Here is a 6,748-nt window from a genome sequence, read left to right as displayed (position 1 = left end):
GTAAGTATTTTGAATTCTGAAATACTCCGATCTGATTGGTCAGAAGGCCTCGGTACATTTTCTAGACATATTATTGTTGTTATTTGCTCGTCTTATATCTCATTGTTCTAACAGCTGTTAAGAACAATGAACCCAAAATAACCGCACGTTTGGGCAGAGACGTGTCTCTCTGACGTCATCACGTGACACACTTTGAGCCAAAGCCCTCTTACATATCCAGCATCTGGGAGACGCCCTTATCCAGAGAGACTTAAATTATCACACAGCTGAGCAATTGAGGGTTAAGGGCCTTGCTCATGGGGCCCAAGAGTCTCAGCTTGGTGGACTTGAGATCGAAATCACAACCTTCTGAACGTTAGGCCAACACCTTAACCATTAGGCTACCACATACCTCTTCTGTTCACTTGCATCTAAGATGAATACATCTATCATAGACAATCATTACATATGTGTTCACATGTAGGAGTTTAATATGCAGACCTTATTACATGCACATGTTTACTTTAATGAACTTCATTCAAATGCGCACCCAAGTTTCACGTGAACGAACAGAGTTACAGTACATTAACTCGTGCCACATTATTTCGTGATACAAACACTTTAATGAGGTTCATTTAATACTATTTCTTTAACGTTTGCTCTCATATCCTCGTGGGATTTTACATCGTAATTGGATCACGTTAATAGTCCCTGAGCTGATCGCACTCGCCCTATGGGTTCTAATGGAAAACCTACTTCCTGTTGCAGATACCTGACGCTCGAGTCTCCTTCCATAAACGTTAAATAATCTTCTTCCTACAGAATTACTCTTGGTGTTTCTTTGTTAAATAACAACTCGTATAAAACAAACAAACAAAAAAATGGAATTATAGAGTTAGAGAGTTTAGTTTTCTTTTCTCAACCTCAGACATTATTCAAACACAACAAAGAAAGCAACTTACATTCCAACAGAAATTAATTAAAAGATGAGAAACATAATACTTTGGTGTGATCATCCTTATTCATCAGTGTTTTGTTTCTAATTCTATTGTAGCTTTATAGTTGGTCTGATTAACCATCAGAAGTTGGCAGGGAAGAGATAGAAGAGAATCATTTGAAAATGTGTAGAATTTGGGGCATCGAGGCAGGATACACCCTGGACGGAGTGCCAACCCATCGCAGGGTATTCACTCACACACACACACACTACGGACAATTTTCCAGAGATGCCAATCAACCTACCATGCATGTCTTTGGACCAGGGGAGGAAACCGTAGTACCCGGAGGAAACCCCCGAGGCACGGGGAGAACATGCAAACTCCACACACAAGGCGGAGGTGGGAATCGAACCCCCAACCCCGAAGGTGTGAGGCGAACGTGCTAACCACTAAGCCACCGTGCCCCAGAGTGTGTCTACTTACAATAAATAAATCAAAAATAAAACCGAATACCTACAGGACGCACTTAACATTCTCCAGGAACTTCTATCATCTATGAATTTTGCTGTTAATAAATTATTAGTAAGTAAAATAAGAACAAACATCAGGGCATGTCCAAACATCTCCAAGATACAAAAACATGCCTCAGACTCCTAATAGTCGACTGAGCAGTTTTCAAGATGTTTTCTGTCCTGATTCAGGCATTTGGTTGCACAGAATCTGGTCTGGGTTTTTAAAGCTGTCGACTCGATTCACAAACGAAGCTGAGTAGTCAAAGTTAAGGCTTGGCCTTGAAAAGGATTTGAAGGTTTTGATGTCTCACTTCATCTTGACCTCAAACCCCAGAAGACTCAGTCTTTGTTCTTATTGTTTGGTGGTGGTCATGACTACCATCCTACTGCGTATTTGACCCTTTTTTTGACAACAATTAGATTTTGTCCTTTTGCACTACAGGAAAAAAAAAATACTTTTTTGGTTTGTTGGGAAAAATGTTTGAAGGAAACCTAGTGGTCTTGAAGTGGCCTCGATTTACATCATTGCTACATCAAAGTGTTGAAGAAAAATGCATTTCAAACAGAGATGTATCATTAGAAGTTAGCTACTGACTGTGCAGATGGAGGTGAACCCAAACAGGCAGCCGTGACTGCTGAGCTTTATACCAGGAAACACAGCAGAGACAAAATGTTCTAGGCTTTATTTCTCTATGGGGAGACAAACAGTTTTCCTTCAGTAAACACTTTGCTTACTTAAGACGTCTTTCAAATATTTTTCAAATTAGCCCAGGTGAATCGTGCGGTATATTTTTCATCAATATATCCTAAAATTTTAAAGCCAACATCATCACGTTACATGCATTTAACAGATGAACAGCTTTTAATTCTGTTAATAACAAAAACAAACAAACAAACATACAAACAAAAACACAATTACCATTTCTGTATCTGAACGATGTTGTTTTTTTTAAGCAGCTGTCAGTGTTAGCTCTCAACCTCACACCAATACACCATTTGTTTGACTGTATATTACAATCACACCCCCAGTGTCACCCATATGAGGATGGGTTCCCCCTTGAGTCCGGTTCCTCTCAAGGTTTCTTCCTTTACCAATATAAGGGAGTTTTTCCTTGCCACTGCTGCCTGAGTCACCTCAGACTTGCTCATAGGGGAATAAATACATACACACTGTGAACTATATACATCTAATAATAATCTAGAATTTTTATTCTGTTAATTCTTATTTCTTTTATTATTCGTTATTTCCTTTATCATTAATTATGTTTACCTTCTGCTTTATGTTTATGTTCTGTAAAGCTGCTTTGAGACGATGTCTATTGTAAAAAGCGCTATACAAATAAACTTGAATTGAATTGAATTGAATTGAGCTCTTTGTACTGGTTAGAGATAAAACTGTAAAACAAATGTATAGAAGGTACACTGTGTTGTTTTAAAACAAACAAACAAAACAAACAAACAAACAAACAAACAAACAAACCAACCAACCAACACAATCTCAAGGCATGATCATATATCAAATGTAACACGTTCTTGCAGTTTGCCGTGTTAACACAAGAGGGCAGCAAAGCATCAGTTATGAACACACATTTTTCACACACTGCTCGAAAGTGTCTCCTTAACTAACTACTTACAGTATAATGGCATCTTAACTAAGATACAATGTTAAAGCCTTAAAGGTTTATTTGTTATTATAAAGTTTATATAGTGCCATCTAGGCATAATGGACTTCCTTTGCCTTGTTGGTTTGCCAAACAGTGGAACACTAATTTGATTTAGTGAAATGTTGTTGGTTCATTGAGACTGCAATCACAATAGTCATTCCGCTTCAGTGGAGAATAGTATTGAGTCCGGCCTCATAGACACACACACACACACACACACACACACACACACACACACACACACACACACACACACACACACACACACACACACACACACATACATTTACTGAGATAGATTTTGGCACTTGCTTCATGCAACTGACTAAGAGATGAATTGAGGTTCAAAAAGTCTCTGTGAACTCAGAGCAACCCAACTGCTTTACACAGTAACTGTCCCTGTGTCCTTCTCTCTGTGTCTCTCTGTCTCTCTCTCTCTCTGATTAACCCCAGGCCCCTGCTGAGCCAGACACAGCCATTTAATTTTCACTCGCATCCTTTTTTCATCGCTCTCCTCCAGGCTGCTTCCTCCATCATCACGGCGGTGGATCAAATGCGAAGCGGCTTTTCAGAAGGAACAGCCACGTCGACTTCATGATGCTTGTCTTTTTTTGATCAGAAGCTGTGGGACTGTTGGGTAAAATATGACATGAAAGAAGTCAAAGTTTCTGTATTTCCTTGACGTTTTCATTTCGCTAGTGAAAATTTAATCCCCGAAAGTCAGGTCAAGTCAAGTCAAGAAGCTTTTATTGTCATTTCAAACATATATAGCTGTTGCAGTACACAGTGAAATGAGAAAGTTTCTCCAGGACCATGAGGCTATATAGAACAGGGTGCTATAAACTGTAGAAGACAGAGCTAAGGACTTAGTAAGTTAGTCCTAGACACATGAAGTGCAACTGTGCAACCTGGTGCAAACAGTGCAGGACAAGACAAACATATGCAAAGAGCAAAAACAGTGTGCAAATGAAAATGAAAAACTAATGAAAATGAAATGAAATATTGAGGAAAAAAATGACATGACATAAAAATCACACTTGCGAAAAAGAATCACAGGAAATTAAAAGAATCGTGTGTAAAAAAAAAAAACACACATGCAAAACTAACCATGTGAAAAGAATCATATGAGAGTAAAGGAATCATTTGAAAAGGATCACAGGCAAAAAAAAAAATAAATCATGTTAAAATTATATCTGAAAAAAAAATTGTTTTATTAGAATAATATTAGAATAAAAATATTCTGAAAAAAAAACCATACAAAAAATAAATGAAGCATGTGAGTCAAGTGAAAGTGGCAGGTTCTTACAGTAAAAATTAACATTTATTCTCTCTCTCTCTCTCTCTCTCTCTCTCTCTCTCTCTCTCTCTCACACACACACACACACACACACACACACACACACACACACACACACACACACACACACACACTTGCTCTCTCTCTTTTACACACACACACACACACACACACATTGAGAGCATCCTGAGCAGCTGCATCACTGTCTGGTTTGGGAACTGCACCATCTCGGATCGCAAAACCCTGCAGCGGATAGTGAGGACAGCGGAGAAGATCATTGGGGTCTCTCTTCCCTCTATCATGGATGTTTACACCACACGCTGCATCCGCAAAGCCTACAGCATTGTTGATGACCCCACACACCCCTCACACACTCTTCACCCTCCTGCCGTCTGGAAAAAGGTACCGAAGCATTCGGGCCCTCACGACCAGACTGTGTAACAGTTTCTTCCCACAAGCCATCAGACTTCTCAATAACTGAACTGTACTATACTGAGCACAACATACACACACATCATCTGTATGGACTGCACAGACCCTCACAAAACACACACACTGTTTTGCACACTTTTCCGCTGTTTTTGCACATACTGTCCAACATTTCAGCTGTTTTTGCACATATTGTACAATATCTCAGCCATTACACACATACTATACAATATTTCAGTCATTTGCTGTTTTTTGCACAACTCTATATATTATCCAAAGGACCTGCTGCTAAGAAACTGTGTTCATTCTAATGTTTCTGCATGAGATATTATTTGAACATTCAGGATTCACATACAGTATGTACACTGGTCGGTCGGCGCTGTTTCTGTTACTGTTTATTGTCTTTTGTGTATTGCTTTTTTTGTACTTTTTTGTATTGTCTTGTAACGTTTTGTCTACACTGTCTTTTGTCCTGCACTGTCTTTTGTCCTGCACTGTCTTGTTTGTCTTGTCCTGCACTGTTTGCACCAGGTTGCACAGTTGCACTTTATGTGGCTAAGACTACTTACATGTCCTTAACCCTGTCTTTGTTTTATGTAGCACCCTGATCCTGGAGAAACGTTGTCTCATCACTGTGTACTGCAACAGCTATATATGGTTGTAATGACAATAAAAGCTTCTTGACTTCTTGACTTGACACACAGACTCTTGCTCTCTCTCTCTCTCTCTCTCTCTCTCTCTCTCTCTCTCTCTCTCTCTCTCTCTCTCTCTCTCTCTCTCTCTCTGTCTCCCTCTGCAGGCACCTAAGTGCTATTTCCTGAAAAATCAACACCATGGAGAAACAGCTGGAGGCGACCAGAAAATTAACACTCTGTCTCTAAACTGTGACAAGGAGTTCTCAGCTTCCATCATTTAGAGCTAATTATGTAACAATTATGTATTGTTGTTGAGCTGATGTTACTCCCTGACTGAGAAAACCCCCCTTCTCTATGCTCAGTGTCTGTGTTTTACTACCTTTTGTTTTTAAAAAGTGCTCTTATTTAGAATGGGTGTGATATTATAGCATATACTGATATCAAGCAAATTATATACTGTATTGAACCCTCCATCCATCCATCCATCCATCCATATCCATTGTTCTGTTCATTCCTCTTTAATTTAATAAGAATCACATGAATCACATTTGAAGAATCACATGAGATTAAATGATTCGTGTTAACAGAATCACATGAAACTAAATGAATCGTGTACAAAGAATAAAATAAAATAAAATAGACAAAACTAGTATTATTTAAGGGAATAGAAAATGCAAAAAAAAAAAAGAAAAAGAAAAATGAACTGAGCATATAAATGAAAATCAGTGAATCATATAAGACATTATATGAGTCTCAGGTGCCCATGACCTTGTGTCCTTCCTGATCTGGAGATGTTCTGATGCTCCCAGTAAAGAACTAACTCTTCACTTCCTGCCTAACACATTCTGCCCTTTTGAAACAAGATAATGAGTGTTATTCACTTCCCCTGGTCAAACATACTTCTCGCGCACCTCGTTCGAGCCGTTCTTCTTGTCCCGATGAAACCGATGCTCAACATTAGATACCCTTTCCATTGCATTTATTAAAACAATCCAAATCAGCACCTACATGAACAATACATTTCTGAAACGCACAAGGACTGAGAGTGTGAGTGGGGGGATATTTATACACGGAGTTGTAATGAATGTAATTAGGAACAGGTGTGAATGGGAGTGTTGCGAAGTCCAAGCTGGATGAGGAACAGAGTCAGGAGTCATGGTGGATATATACTGATATATCTGATTCGTTGATTCATTTCCCATAAGAACGGCTCTGAGCGAGGTTATGGCTCGACACGTCGCAACGACATCTTGGCCGTACGTGGATTTAAAAATAAGTCAGAAGGGAAGCATTT

Source organism: Tachysurus fulvidraco, chromosome 9 (assembly GCF_022655615.1).
Source record: "Tachysurus fulvidraco isolate hzauxx_2018 chromosome 9, HZAU_PFXX_2.0, whole genome shotgun sequence".
Lineage (NCBI taxonomy): Eukaryota > Metazoa > Chordata > Actinopteri > Siluriformes > Bagridae > Tachysurus > Tachysurus fulvidraco.
This window is presented reverse-complemented; position numbering follows the sequence as displayed.